The sequence below is a fragment of the Triticum urartu genome, chromosome 5A, assembly GCF_056163025.1.
Source record: "Triticum urartu cultivar PI428250 chromosome 5A, HENAU_Tu73, whole genome shotgun sequence".
Classification (NCBI taxonomy): Eukaryota; Viridiplantae; Streptophyta; class Magnoliopsida; order Poales; family Poaceae; genus Triticum; species Triticum urartu.
The window spans coordinates 99,320,937-99,337,707 of NC_141877.1; the positions used below are offsets into that span (position 1 = coordinate 99,320,937).

The 16,771-nt window shown below is 42.4% G+C and overlaps 1 non-coding gene across 1 annotated transcript; it reads left to right on the forward strand.

The window, feature by feature from the left end:
- The first annotated feature begins 385 nt into the window (after positions 1-385).
- TRNAA-CGC (transfer RNA alanine (anticodon CGC)) lies at positions 386-458 on the forward strand. Its single transcript has one exon. It is a non-coding gene; the product is annotated as a tRNA-Ala (tRNA).
- Positions 459-16,771: the final 16,313 nt, after the last annotated feature.

A 16,771-nucleotide genomic window follows, 5' to 3' on the forward strand; every position in this document is an offset into this window, starting at 1 on the left:
CTTCAAGTGGCGGCAGCATTGTTCATCGCCGATTAGATTCCTTGGCGTGAAGCAACAGCCACATGGATGGATGGATGACTAGTGGCCTACTGGCCTTTCACCGCTTCACGCCCGAAACAACGGAGGGTGGGAAGAGAGGAAAGAAGCCGAACGCGAGGGAATGAGGAGGACGACGGGCGAGGGCGTCGCGACCGCGACCGCCAGTGGTAAAATGGGCTGGGCCACTCTGATGCGGTCCGACCGTGGAGGAAGACGATGGCCTGACTCGAATTCCTTCTTTCGGCCTTCCGCGTCTCGGTCGGCCGCAAGGGCCTCCCTGTCGTCTTCTCCGGCGACGGCGTATGTCCCTGTTATATAGCTTCACTTCCCGAGGTGGTCAGCAAATGGGGGTGTAGCTCATATGGTAGAGCGCTCGCTTCGCATGCGAGAGGCACGGGGTTCGATTCCCCGCACCTCCATTTTTTCTATTGCCTGGGCCCTCTGTCAGCCACTGCAAACCTTTGTGCGAGGCAGACATCTGGTAGATTTGCAGATAGCACCTTGAATTTTTTTATGCAAAAAAGTGCCTCAGGCGGTTGGAACAGATGGGCCGCAGAAATATTGTGAGAATTAAAATAATGTGTGTTGTGGTGAATTGATCCTGCTGCCTCTGCGATATCTTGATGCGAGCAAACCACCAACCAAGACATCTATTTGTGCCAAATGCTAAGATGTATGCTTTATTATATCATGCAAATAATACAGAGCAAGTTCTGCACATCGACTTGGACTTCCAAACTGAGCAAACTAACCGTACTAGACTAGGAGAAAAAAATCGAAATGGCAAACATTTCTCCCACCCTTGAAATGGTCAAAAAATGTAAAATTTTCAGACAAATCACCTTTGTTTGAATTTGAACAATTTTCCTTTTTAGAATCTTGATAAAAGAAAATATATATGACAGAATGAATGTATGTAAATTCTTTCGGACAAACCAACAAAATATGTGTTTGAATTCGAATATTTTTAAATTTAAAAATCAAGATAAAAGAAATGAAGTTCAGAATGAATGTACGTATTTTTTGGACAAATCAACAAAGTATTTGTTTTAATTCAAATTATTTAAAATTTCAAAATCGTTATAAAAGAAAATATATTTCAGAATGGATGCACTTAAATTCTTTCAGACAAATCAATGAAATATTTGTATGAATTCGAATAATTTCAATTTTAGAAACTAGATAAAAGGAAATATAGTTCAGAATGAGTTTACGTATCTTTTTGGACAAGTCAACAAATTTTTGTTTGAATTCCAATAATTTTAGATTTAAAAATCTACATAAGACTATATAGTTCATAATGAATGTACTTAAGTTATTTCAAAAAAAGCAAATAAATTTTGTTTGAATTCAAATAACATTAAATTAAAAAATCTCGCTAAAAGAAAGATTTTGGAATGAGCATACATAAATTATTTTGGACAAATCAACAAATTATGTATTGAATTCGAATATTTTTTAATTTTAAAATCTAGATAAAATAAAATATATCTCACAATGAATATGCATAATTTTTCAGACAAATCAACGAGCAGTTTTGCTTGTTGAGCACATGTACGGTCATCAGATGTCCGCAGCTAGCTACTAGCCTTTAATTCCAGTCAAGGAATTAATCAACACTAACTCGGATTTTTATGAAGTTAAAAAAATTTAAGACTGTACATCTGTTAAGAATAAATGTAATAGTTTTTTAGCACATAAATTAAAGATACTTTTTGGTTCAAAATTCTAGATAAAATGGATGTTCCGACCTCACAAATAAATTTATTTCTCACGTATTATGCGTCATGTGTGAGCACACAATAGATTTTTTATTTTCATTTACTCTTTTATTGTTGACCTGAGCGAGTATTATTAAACATATATACAATTTGTCAAAGTTATTACAACAATCGATTTCTAGGTGACTCCTCAGTGCACTGTGCTGTATGCTTTGAGGTCAGAAGTTCAATCCAGCTGCCGCCATTTTTTTCCATTCTATTTATTCCAAGCACAAGATGTGCGGTCATGTGTTGTAATTTAACAAAATCCTGAGGTGTTTCTGCAAAAAACATCACATGCAGCATTATAAGCTACTCACCGCGGCCCTGGCATGCCACCCAGATCCCAGGCAGTGTATATGCCTGTGTACGGAAACTATGACCGTATTTACACGTCCATACAAGTTTAATGACTGTATTCATATATTTTATAAGTTATGCATCAAACTGACCATCGTGTACAAGTTCTAACACTACTACTGATTTACCTCATTCTTATACGACGTTGTACGAACACTGCTCAATCACCCTCCGATCAAATCTATGCATCAACGGCAATGGTGGGATCACTTGGTCGGACGTGAATCGTACATACAAAATCGTACGCAGAGCAATTTCGTTTCTAACCAGATAGAATGAGAAAAAAAAGGTTTCATTTGGATTCCCCTATTTTGAAAATCACATATTAATTTCCTTCAGATGAATGAAAAATAGGATGACTGGAAGAAGTTCTCTACCAGAAACTTTGCACCGCACATTACTTAGCACACCTAGGAAAATAAGATAAGATAAATATAAGCAAGACTAAAAAATATTCATTGGAATAGCGGAATACAAAATTAAGAAAAGCAAAAAAAAATAAAAATAAAGAGTAATACAACCGAGAGCGGTGTTTCGGTGCCCGGGTGCATCTGCACCCGGTCGAAAACAAATTCGTAAAAAATCCAGAAAAATTCAAAAAAATTCAAAAAAAATTGGATGGTAGACAATTTGATGCGTGAGGTACGCTTCAATTTTCAAAACATTTGGACTTCTATGCAGCTCTCAGCAAAAAAGACAAATCAGACCAGAACAATATATGAACAGTGCATATTTTTACAGACCTCCGATTTGTCTTTTTTGCTGAGAGCTGTACAGAAGTCCAAATGTTTTGAAAATTGGAGCGTACCTCACGCATCAAATTGTCTATCACCCAATTTTTTTATGGAATTTTTTGAATTTTTCTAGTATTTATTTTGATTTTTTTCATGAGCGCAGGTGCAGATGAGCTCGGGCTCAGATTCGAATTTTCATAAAGAAAAGATATATTTTTAAACTTCTTTAAAAAGACATACAAACACTTCAACAAACTACGCTTCGCAAGCCAAAATGGACTTATGTGTATTTTCTCTCTAATTTTTGGGATTGAGCCTTATAACATCTACATCCACGTTGAGCTGAGCAAATTTCGTTTTCTGCCTTCTCGTTAGAAAGTTTATCAGATCTCATCACATGCAAGGAAACATGCTAAAAGTTTCGAAGCAACACTTCGGCTTCATCCTGGACCTAGAGAGGGTTCTCTTTCGTTTGTTGGGAAAAAGTTGGGAGTCTGTCTCGTTGTCAAGTTCAACTTGAGAGTCAAGGTTGGACATTATATAAAAACGTCAAAGGCCAAGACAACAACATCACATTCCTACATTGAAGCTACAATCGATATCAGGGTTGAATTGCTCTAAATCGCTAATCACGCCGAGGACTTTAGATCGATCTAGCTTTAGCCACCGTATAGGCATATACTCTTGTAATATGATTTGAGATAATAAGTTGTGAAAAAGTTGAAGTCTATATCATTGTCAAGTTGGACTTGGGGATCTGAAAGGATCAGATGGACATGGAGGGCGGGGTGGGGGTGAATAGATATAATTGCAAATATTAATTAATTATTAGCCAGTTTAGGCAATGCCGAATATAAAGATGAGCCTAAATAATTGCTAAGGTGAGTTCAACAAGTACACTAAGGTAATTACAAAGATATGGTGAGATAAACAACACCAATATGATAGAAGTCAATGCAAGGCTAAATGGTCAAACTAAACCATAAAGTGTTAGGGTTTGACATAACCGAAGCTCGGAGACAAGGATGTACCCACATGTTTACCTCCTTGGAGGGAAGCTAGTCACCAGATTCTATATGCCCACTTCCCAACTTAGTCATCAAATGGGGGTGTAGCTCATATGGTAGAGCGCTTGCTTCACATGCGAGAGGCATGCGGTTTGATTCCTTGCACCTCCATTTTGTAAAAGAAAATCTTGTTTTTTTATGTTAAATGTTTTTTTACTATTTCAATGTTTTATATTTTTTTTCAATTAAACTTGTTGCCAAACAGAGCACTATATTTCAAACATCATACAAAACAGTTCAACAATCACGGCTCCGCAACTCAAAACGGACTTATCTGTATTTTATCTCTAATTTTCCGAGATTGAACCTTATAACATCTAACATCCGTGTTGTGCTGACCAAATATGTCGTCAATTCTTTAACAACATTGTCGATATGCTGAGCACCCTTATCGCAAGGGCTAAGGCGGATGGACAGGTTGGTAATCTTATCCCACACTTGATTGATGGAGGTATGTATATCCATCTTACACTATGCAGATGCTACCATAAGTTCCCGTTGAGCTTCATATGGTTAGGGTCAAGAATATTTTTTTAACAAAGGCTCTTTCTCTATTGTCTATGGTTTGAGTATGAGGTTTTGGGAAGGCACTTGATTAGGAGACAGACAACACAGTCTCTAAAACCCATCTCTTTTCATTGCGGGCGGTTATGGCCGAGGTACTGCTGAATATCGCCTTTCGGCTCGCACTTGCTGGTGACAAATGGACAAAATGACTTCACCTGGTACATATGTTTTAACGAAATATGTATATGGCAATCGTGTGGCAGATTGCGAAACTGCCACACGCATCCAGCGCTGTCAGTTCCCTCTCGATCTCCTTCCTTTCCCGCACGACCTCCCGATTTCTTTCCTTTCCCGCATGACTTCCGATCTCTTTCCTTTCCTGCACGTCCTTCCCCACCGACCTCCCCTGATTTCCTTCCTAATTTTCGTAATCGTCAATTATGGCCCCACGCGCCTTCCTGATTTTTGGCAAAAATAATGTTTGGACTAGGATTTGATCTCTGGTTTGCAGGTAATCAACAAAGGGAGCTTACCACCTCACCTATGACACTCATTGTTGAAGAAGCTAAGGGAAATACTGTTTTTGACATGTTTTTGCCTTTAATATGTTAGCACTGAAAATCTTTTTGTTTCAAGCATCATGGTAACTTTGATCATTGGGAATAAATTTGTTGAACCCGCCCCCCGGTAATTTCTGTAAATAGCACGATAACATTCACGCCATTGACCTGATAATTTAGATACAAACATCGTGGTAACTTTAACCATTGGGGAAGACAAATGTGAAAAGATATCCGATAATTTATGTGTAAATAGATGGTAATATACACAGCGCACATCTGATAACTGAGGTAGAAACACCATGGTAACTTTGACCGTAGGGAATATTTTTTTTTAAAAAGATACTCCGGTATCTTCTGTGTAAATAGCACGGTAGTATACCTCCCTCCCCTGGCATTTTTATGTGTATGTAGTATGAAAACATATGCATTGCGATAACTAAACACCATGATAAGTTTTTGACCCGTGGGAGAGGGGGGGGGATTTGTTGCTGAAACATACCCCTGTAAATTTTGTGTAAATAGCATGATATTTTAAGCACTACGGGCTTGATAGGTTACCTAGAATCACCATGATAACTTTTTGTTCCGGGAAAAAGTTGTTCAAAACATCCCCAATAATTTTTGTGTAAATAACATGATAATATAAGCACCGCATAACCGATAACTTGCAATATAAACATGATGGTAACTTTTTTTACCAAAGGAAAATAAGTTGTTAAAAACATACACTCACTTCGCGCGTGGGCCTCTTGGATGAACACAACACATGGCGTGCCACGGGAAAGTCACATAATGTTTAATGTCATGAGGGACACACGTGCTATAGGCGTGATAAGTTACGCAAAAACATCGTGATAATTTTTGACCTATGGAAAAAGCTACCGAAACACACCCAGGTTTTTAGGTGCAAGTATCATGATAATATACGAACTGTAGACCTGGTAACTCATGTACAATCCCTCATGATAACTTTGAACGGGGGGGAGGTTGATGTACATATACCCTGATAACTTATGTGTAAGTACCACTGTATTTTACACATTGAAGACCTTATAACTTGTGTATAAAACACAGTGGTAACTTTGAAGGGGTGTAGTTGTTGAAGCATAGTACCTGGTACGTTCTATGTAAATAGCACGGTAAGTTATGCAACACAGCCTGATAACTTGCATACGAATACCATGGTAACTTTGTCCTGAGGAGAAATCATGTGGTAGACGTGAAGAAGTGACAGTTTTCTCGGGGGTAGGCGCCCGAGATGTGCAGGAGAAGCAGGTTTCTCGGGTGAGCCTACGGGGTCGTTTGGGAGAAGGCGAGGTCAAAGGACGAGGGATCGTGTGGTACTTTAAAATGAAAAAAGTAGAGGTGTGGCAATTTTGTTTCCTATTTGGCTAACTGTTGATCTTACCTTCAATTTACCACCGTAAACATCTCTTTTTTTGAGGGGAAAGATTGCAATTATATTAAAATATCATCACAGTCATTACAATCAGATTGCACCAGCAACGCCAAAACCAGTGGTAGTTGGCCCATATGGACAGCCCCCCTACCACTGCTCTGGGTTAGTCTGGCTAACTCATGAGCAACTTTGTTGCCATCTCTCCCAATCTTTTGAAAGACAATGTTTGAACTATCTTGAATAAGATCCCTAATCACAATATAATGCTCTCTCCAAGCTGCAAGAGGGGTTGCAGGGGACAGAATGTTCAAAATAACTGCAGCACAATCAGATTCTACGATGATCTTATCATTTCCCAAGTCAAGAGCAGCCTTCAGCCCAGTGACACACGCACAAACTTCAGCCTCTTCGGCACTTGCACAGGGATGGAGTTTTACGCCCTCTGCTCTAATAAGTCTGCCCATGAAGTCTCTTATAATGTACCCAGCACTAGATTCACCCGAAATGGCCACAAACGCAGCATCTGTGTTTACTTTCAGCCATCCCACAGGAGGTCTAGTCCAACTAGACATACCAGCATGGCTTGGACCAGGTTTGGTCAACACCGACCTATGACACTTCTGCGGAGAAGGCGCAACAACCGGCTTCTTTCCTTTATCATCAGTAGCGAGGCATTCACCCCAAAAAGAAACAGAGAAGTTTTGCAGGAATCTAACCGAGTCTAAAATGGAGCTCTTCCCTTGGTTGTGGACCACATCATTTCGGAGGAACCAAGCACGCCAGAACACAAGAAGCACCAAATCACGCTGCCTTGGTTTGATTTTTGCAAGGAGGATTAGAAGCCAGTCAGGCCCATTGTAAATAAAACCCCTTTCCCTAGGAAGATCTCACACCCCTTGCAACTGATCTCTTAAGGCACGGGCTTTGGTACATTCTGTTGGGGAACGTAGCAGAAATTCAAAATTTTCCTACGTGTCACCAAGATCTATCTATGGAGAGACCAGCAACGAGGGGAAGGAGAGTGCATCTACATACCCTTGTAGATCGCTAAGCAGAAGCGTTCAAGTGAACGGGGTTGATGGAGTCGTACTCTTCGTGATCCAAATCACCGGAGATCCTAGTGCCGAACGAACGACACCTCCGCGTTCAACACACGTACAACCCAGTGACGTCTCCCATGCCTTGATCCAGCAAGGAGAGAGGGAGAGGTTGAGGAAGACTCCATCCAGTAGCAGCACAACGGCGTGGTGGTGATGGAGGAGTGTGGCAATCCTGCAGGGCTTCGCCAAGCACCACGGGAGAGGAGAAGTACTTGGGAGAGGGGAGAGGGCTGCACCAGAACATTGGTATGGCTGCCCTCCCACCCCCCACATATATATAGGGGCAAGGGAGAGGGGGGAGGCACAGCCTTGTCCCTTCCTCCAAGGAAGGGTGCGGCTAGGAGGAGTCCCTCCTCCCCAAGGCACCTCGGAGGTGCCTTCCCCCTTTAGGACTCTTCCTTTCCTTATCCTTTGGCGCATGGGCCTCTTGGGGCTGGTGCCCTTGGCCCATATAGGCCAAGGTGCACACCCCTACAGCCCATGTGCCCCCCCAGGGCAGGTGGCCCCACCCGGTGGACCCCTGAGACCCTTTCGGTGGTCCCGGTACAATACCGGTGACCCCGAAACTTTTCCGGCGACCAAAACAGGACTTCCCATATATAAATCTTTACCTCCGGACCATTTCGGAACTCCTCGTGACGTCCGGGATCTCATCCGGGACTCCGAACAACATTCGGTAACCACATACAAACTTCCTTTATAACCCTAGCGTCATCGAACCTTAAGTGTGTAGACCCTACGGGTTCGGGAACCATGCAGACATGACCGAGACGTTCTCCGGTCAATAACCAACAGCGGGATCTGTATACCCATGTTGGCTCCCACATGTTCCACGATGATCTCATCGGATGAACCACGATGTCGAGGATTCGATCAATCCCGTATACAATTCCCTTTATCTATCGGTACGATACTTGCCCGAGATTCGATCGTCGGTATCCCGATACCTTGTTCAATCTCGTTACCGGCAAGTCTCTTTACTCGTTCCATAACACATCATCCCGTGATCAACTCCTTGATCACATTGTGCACATTATGATGATGTCCTACCGAGTGGGCCCAGAGATACCTCTCCGTCACACGGAGTGACAAATCCCAGTCTCGATTCGTGCCAACCCAACAGACACTTTTGGAGATACCCGTAGTGCACCTTTATAGCCACCCAGTTACGTTGTGACGTTTGGCACACCCAAAGCACTCCTACGGTATCCGGGAGTTGCACAATCTCATGGTCTAAGGAAATGATACTTGACATTAGAAAAGCTTTAGCATACGAACTACACGATCTAGTGCTATGCTTAGGATTGGGTCTTGTCCATCACATCATTCTCCTAATGATGTGATCCCGTCATCAACGACATCCAATGTCCATGGTCAGGAAACCGTAACCATCTATTGATCAACGAGCTAGTCAACTAGAGGCTTACTAGGGACATGGTGTTGTCTATGTATCCACACATGTATCTGAGTTTCCTATCAATACAATTCTAGCATGGATAATAAACGATTATCATGAACAAGGAAATATAATGATAATCAATTTATTATTACCTCTAGGGCATATTTCCAACAGTCTCCCACTTGCACTAGAGTCAATAATCCAGTTCACATCGCTATGTGATTAACACTCAAGGTCACATCCCCATGTGACTAACACCCAAAGAGTTTACTAGAGTCAATAATCTAGTTCACATTTACCATGTGATTAACACTCGATGAGTTCTGGGTTTGATCATGTTATGCTTGTGAGAGAGGTTATAGTCAACGGGTCTGAACCTTTCAGATCCGTGTGTGCTTTACAAATCTCTATGTCATCTCCTAGATGCAGCTACCATGCTCTATTTGGAGCTATTCCAAATAACTGTTCTACTATACGAATCCAGTTTACTACCCGAATAATCTGGATTAGTGTCAAAGTTTGCATCGCCGTAACCCTTTACGACGAACTCTTTTACCACCTCCATAATCGAGAAAATCCCTTAGTCCACTAGTTACTAAGGATAACTTTGACCGCTGTCCTGTGATGCATTCTTGGATCACTCTTGTACCCCTTGACTGACTCATGGCAAGGCACACTTCAGGTGCGGTACACAGCATAGCATACTGTAGAGCCTGCGTCTTAAGCATAGGGGTCGACCTTCGTCCTTTCTCTTTATTCTGCCGCGGTCGAGCTTTAAGTCTTAACTTCATACCTTACAACTCAGGAAAGAACTCCTTCTTTGACTGATCTATCTTGAACACCTTCAAGATCATGTCAAAGTATGTGCTCATTTGAAAGTTCCATTAAGCGTTTTGATCTATCCTTATAGATCTTGATGCTCAATGCTCAAGTAGCTTAATCCAGGCTTTCCATTGAAAAACACTTTCCAAATAACCCTATATGCTTTCCAGAAATTCTACGTCATTTCCGATCAACAACATGTTAACAACACATATTCATCAGAAATTCTATAGTGCTCCCACTCACTTCTTTGGAAATACAAGTTTCTCATAAACTTTGTATAAACCCAAAATTCTTTGATCATCTTATCAAAGCATACATTCCAACTCCGAGATGCTTACTCCAGTCCTCAGAAGGATAGCTGGAGCTTTGCATACTTATTAGCATCTTTCAGGATTGACAAAACCTTCCGGTTGTATCACATACAACCTTTCCTCAAGAAAATCGTCGAGGAAACAATGTTTTGACATCCTATCTGCAAGATTTCATAAATAATGCAGTAGTTGCTAATATAATTCCAACAGACTCTTAGCATCGCTACGAGTGAGAAAGTCTCATCGTAGTCAACTCCTTGAACTTGTCGGAAAACATCTTAACGACAAGTCAAGCTTTCTTAATGGTGACATTTACCATCATTGTCCGTCTTCCTTTTAAAATCCATCTGAACTCAACAGCCTTACGACCATCGAGCTATTATGCCAAAGTCTACACTTTGTTTTCATACATGGATCCTCTCTCGGATTTTATGGCCTCGAGCCATTTATCGGAATCCGGGCCCACCATCGCTTCTCCATAGCTCGTAGGCTCATTGTTGTCTAGCAACATGACTTCCAAGACAGGATTACGTACCACTCTGAAGTAGTACGCATCCTTGTCATCCTACGAGGTTTGGTAGTGACTTGATCTGAAGTTTCATGATCACTATCATAAGCTTCCACTTCAATTGGTGTAGGTGCCACAGGAACAACTTCCTGTGCCCTGCCACACACTAGTTGAAGAGATGGTTCAATAACCTCATCAAGTCTCCACCATCCTCCCACTCAATTCTTTTGAGAGAAACTTTTCTTCGAGAAAGGACCCGATTCTAGAAACAATCCCTTATTGCTTTCGGATCTGAGACAGGAGGTATACCCAATTGTTTTGGGTGTCCTATGAAGATGCATTTATCCGCTTTGGGTTCGAGCTTATCAGCCTGAAACTTTTTCACATAAGCGTCGCAGCCCCAAACTTTTAAGAAATGACAGCTTAGGTTTCCCTAAACCATAGTTCATACGGTGTCATCTCATCGGAATTACGTGGTGCCCTATTTAAAGTGAATGTGGTTGTCTTTAATGCCTAACCCATAAACTATAGTGGTAATTCGATAAGAGACATCATGGTATGCATCATATCCAATAGGGTGCAGTTATGATGTTCGGACACACTATCACACTATGATGTTCGAGGCTGTATCAGTTGTGAAACACTTTCCACAATGTCTTAATTCTGTGCCAAACTCGTAATTCAGATATTCATCTCTATGATCATATCATAGATATTTTATCCTCTTGTCACGACGATCTTTCAACTTCACCCTGAAATTACTTGAACCTTTCAATAATTCAGACTCGTGATTCATCAAGTAAATATACTCAACATCTACTCAAATCATCTGTGAAGTAAGAACATAAGGATATCCACTACATGCCTCAGCACTCATTGGACTGCACACATCAAAATGTATTTCTTCCAACAAGTTGCTTTCTAGTTCCATTTTACTGAAAAACGAGGCTTTCAGTCATCTTGCCCATGTGGTATGATTTGCATGTCTCAAGTGATTCAAAATCAAGTGAGTCAAAACGGTCCATTTGCATAGAGTTTCTTCATGCATATACACCAATAGACATGGTTCGCATGTCTCAAACTTTTCAAAAAACGAGTGAGCCCAAAGATCCATCAACATGGAGCTTCTTCATGCGTTTTATACCGATATGACTTACGTGGCAGTGCCACAAGCAGGTGGTATTATCATTACTATCTTATATCTTTTGGCATGAACATGTGTATCACTACGATCGAGATTCAATAAACCATTTATTTTAGGTGCAAGACCATTGAAGGTATTATTCAAATAAACAGAGTAACTATTATTCTCTTTAAATGAATAACCGTATCGCGATAGACATAATCCAATCATGTCTATGCTCAACGCAAACACCAAATAACAATTATTTAGGTTTTAATACCAATCTCGATGGTAGAGGGAGCGTGCGATGCTTGATCATATCAACCTTGGAAACACTTCCAACACATATCGTCAACTCACCTTTAGCTAGTCTCCGTTTATTCCGTAGCTATTATTTCGAGTTACTAACACTTAGCAACCGAATCAGTATCTAATACCCTGGTGCTACTAGGAGTACTTAGTAAAGTACACATTAACACAATGTATATCCAATATACTTCTATCGACCTTGCCAGCCTTCTCATCTACCAAGTATCTAGGGTAATTCTGCTCCAGTGGCTGTTCCCTTTATTACAGAAGCACTTAGTCTCGGGTTTGGGTTCAACCTTGGGTTTCTTCACTAGAGCAGCAGCTGATTTGCCGTTTCATGAAGCATCCCTTTTTGCCCTTGCCCTTCTTGAAAACTAGTGGTTTCACCAACCATCAACAATTGATGCTCCTTCTTGATCTCTACTTTTGTGGTGTCAAACATCGCGAATATCTCAAGGATCATCATATATGTCCCTGATATATCATAGTTCATCATGAAGCTCTAGCAGCTTGGTGGTAATGACTTCGGAGAACCATCACTATTTCATCTGGAAGATCAACTCCCACTCGATTCAAGCGATTGTTGTACTCAGACAATCTGAGCACAAGCACAACAATTGAGCTTTTCTCCTTAGTTTGCAGGCTAAGAAAATCGTCGGAGGTCTTATACCTCTTGACGTGGGCACGAGCCTGAAATCCCAATTTCAGCCCTCGAAACATCTCATATGTTTCGCGATGTTTCAAAACGTCTTCGGTGCCTCAACTCTAAACCGTTTAACTGAACTATCACGTAGTTATCAAAATGTGTATGTCAGATGTTCGCAACATCCACAGACAATGTTCGAGGTTCAGCACACTGAGTGGTGCATTAAGGACATAAGCCTTCTATGAAGCAATGAGGACAATCCTCAGTTTACGGACCTAGTCCGCATAATTGCTACTATCAACTTTCAACTAAATTTTCTCTAGGAACATATCTAAACAGTAGAACTGAAGCGCGAGCTACGACATAATTTGCGAAGACCTTTTGACTATGTTCAGGATAATTAAGTTCATCTTATGAACTCCCACTCAGATAGACATCCCTCTAGTCATCTAAGTGATTACATGATCCGAGTCAACTAGGCCGTGTCCGATCATCACGTGAGACGGACCAGTCAACGTCGGTGAACATCTTCATGTTGATCGTATCTTCTATACGACTCATGCTCGACCTTTCGGTCTTCTGTGTTCCGAGGCCATGTCTGTACACATGCTAGGCTCGTCAAGTCAACCTAAGTGTTTCGCGTGTGTAAATCTGTCTTACACCCATTGTATGTGAACGTTAGAATCTATCACACCCGATCATCACGTGGTGCTTCGAAACAACGAACTGTCGCAACGGTGCACAGTTAGGGGGAACACCTTCTTGAAATTATTATGAGGGATCATCTTATTTACTACCGTCGTTCTAAGTAAACAAGATGCAAAAACATGATAAACATCACATACAATCAAATAATAGTGACATGATATGGCCAATATCATATAGCTCCTTTGATCTCCATCTTGGGGCTCCATGATCATCATCGTCACCGGCATGACACCATGATCTCCATCATCATGATCTCCATCATCGTGTCTTCATGAAGTTGTCTCGCCAACTATTACTTCTACTTCTATGGCTAACGGTTAGCAATAAAGTAAAGTAATTACATGACGTTTATGTTGACACGCAGGTCATAAATAAATAAAGACAACTCCTATGGCTCCTGCCGGTTGTCATACTCATTGACATGCAAGTCGTGATTCCTATTACAAGAACATGATCAATCTCATACATCACATATATCATTCATCACACCCTTTGGCCATATCACATCACATAGCATACCCTGCAAAAACAAGTTAGACGTCCTCTAATTGTTGTTTGCATGTTTTACGTGGCTGCTATGGGTTTCTAGCAAGAACGTTTCTTACCTACGCAAAACCACAACGTGATATGCCAATTGCTATTTACCCTTCATAAGGACCCTTTTCATCGAATCCGATCCGACTAAAGTGGGAGAGACAGACACCCGCTAGCCACCTTATGCAACTAGTGCATGTCAGTCGGTGGAACCAGTCTCACGTAAGAGTACGTGTAAGGTCGGTCCGGGCCGCTTCATCCCACGATGCCGCCGAATCAAGATAAGACTAGTAACGGCAAGCATATTGAACAAAATCAACGCCCACAACTACTTTGTGTTCTACTCGTGCATAGAAACTACGCATAGACCTAGCTCATGATGCCACTGTTGGGGAACGTAGCAGAAATTCAAAATTTTCCTACGTGTCACCAAGATCTATCTATGGAGAGACCAGCAACGAGGGGAAGGAGAGTGCATCTACATACCCTTGTAGATCGCTAAGCAGAAGCGTTCAAGTGAACGGGGTTGATGGAGTCGTACTCGTCGTGATCCAAATCACCGGAGATCCTAGTGCCGAACGAACGGCACCTCCGTGTTCAACACACGTACAGCCCGGTGACGTCTCCCATGCCTTGATCCAGCAAGGAGAGAGGGAGAGGTTGAGGAAGACTCCATCCAGCAGCAGCACAACGGCGTGGTGGTGATGGAGGAGCGTGGCAATCCTGCAGGGCTTCGCCAAGCACCACGGGAGAGGAGAAGTACTTGGGAGAGGGGAGAGGGCTGCACCAGAACATTAGTATGGCTGCCCTCCCACCCCCCACATATATATAGGGGCAAGGGAGAGGGGGGGAGGCACAGCCTTGGCCCTTCCTCCAAGGAAGGGTGCGGCTAGGAGGAGTCCCTCCTCCCCAAGGCACCTCGGAGGTGCCTTCCCCCTTTAGGACTCTTCCTTTCCTTATCCTTTGGCGCATGGGCCTCTGCCCATGTGGCCCCCCGGGGCAGGTGGCCCCACCTGGTGGACCCCCGAGACCCTTCCGGTGGTCCCGGTACAATACCGGTGACCCCGAAACTTGTCCGGTGACCAAAACAGGACTTCCCATATATAAATCTTTACCTCCGGACCATTCCGGAACTCCTCGTGACGTCCGGGATCTCATCCGGGACTCCGAACAACATTCGGTAACCACATACAAACTTCCTTTATAACCCTAGCGTCATCGAACCTTAAGTGTGTAGACCCTACGGGTTCCGGAACCATGCAGACATGACCGAGACGTTCTCCGGTCAATAACCAACAACGGGATCTGTATACCCATGTTGGCTCCCACATGTTCCACGATGATCTCATCGGATGAACCACGATGTCGAGGATTCGATCAATCCCGTATACAATTCCCTTTATCTATCGGTACGATACTTGCCCGAGATTCGATCGTCGGTATCCCGATACCTTGTTCAATCTCGTTACCAGTAAGTCTCTTTACTCGTTCCGTAACACATCATCCCGTGATCAACTCCTTGATCACATTGTGCACATTATGATGATGTCCTACCGAGTGGGCCCAGAGATACCTCTCCGTCACACGGAGTGACAAATCCCAGTCTCGATTCGTGCCAACCCAACAGACACTTTCGGAGATACCTGTAGTGCACCTTTATAGCCACCCAGTTACGTTGTGACGTTTGGCACACCTAAAGCACTCCTACGGTATCCGGGAGTTGCACAATCTCATGGTCTAAGGAAATGATACTTGACATTAGAAAAGCTTTAGCATACGAACTACACGATCTAGTGCTATGCTTAGGATTGGGTCTTGTCCATCACATCATTCTCCTAATGATGTGATCCCGTCATCAACGACATCCAATGTCCATGGTCAGGAAACCGTAACCATCTATTGATCAACGAGCTAGTCAACTAGAGGCTTACTAGGGACATGGTGTTGTCTATGTATCCACACATGTATCTGAGTTTCCTATCAATACAATTCTAGCATGGATAATAAACGATTATCATGAACAAGGAAATATAATAATAATCAATTTATTATTGCCTCTAGGGCATATTTCCAACACATTCCACCACAGCATGAAAACTGTTCTCGTCTGCCATACCACAAATATTGCACGTACTATCAATCTCCAGATTCCTTTTGCATTTATTTTGCTTTGTAGCAAGATTATCACAGGCCAACCTCCAACCAAAGGACAGGACCTTGTTTGGGATATCAGCATTCCACACCAACTTCCACATATTCCTGTCACCTTTGGAGCAGCGCTACTTCCGGTCAGGTTGTTATTACAGTGCTTCAAATTATATGCAAGCTTGTACGCACTACGGACAGAGAAATACCCGGACGTTTCATAGTGCCACGCTGGAGTATCCTCCATCTCATGTATCGGAATCTTTATCTTTAAGATCACCTCCACATCATTTGGCCAAAACACCTGTCTCACCAACTCCTCATTCCATTCCTTTCTCTCAGGTAAGAAGAGATCACACACTCTGCGAATCCTAGACCGTTTCCTACTGCCAAGAATTTTTAGGGACGGTTCTGTAGGAATCCAATTGTCCCTCCAAATACGGATACAATTACCATTTCCAATCCTCCAGATTACTCCTTTCCTCAAAAGCTCCAAACCAAATTCGATTCCCCTCCACGCTTGAGATGCTTCACCAGAAAACACTGTATCAAGGACATTGCCGTTAGGGTAGTACCTTGTTTTGAAGAGTCGAGCACATAAACTCTCTGGCGACTGGATTAATCTCCAAGCCTGTCGCGCTAAGAGAGCCTGGTTGAAACAAACAGTGTCGCGGAAACCGATTCCTCCCTGAGATTTTGGTTTGATCAAGCATTCCCAAGAGGCCCAATGAACC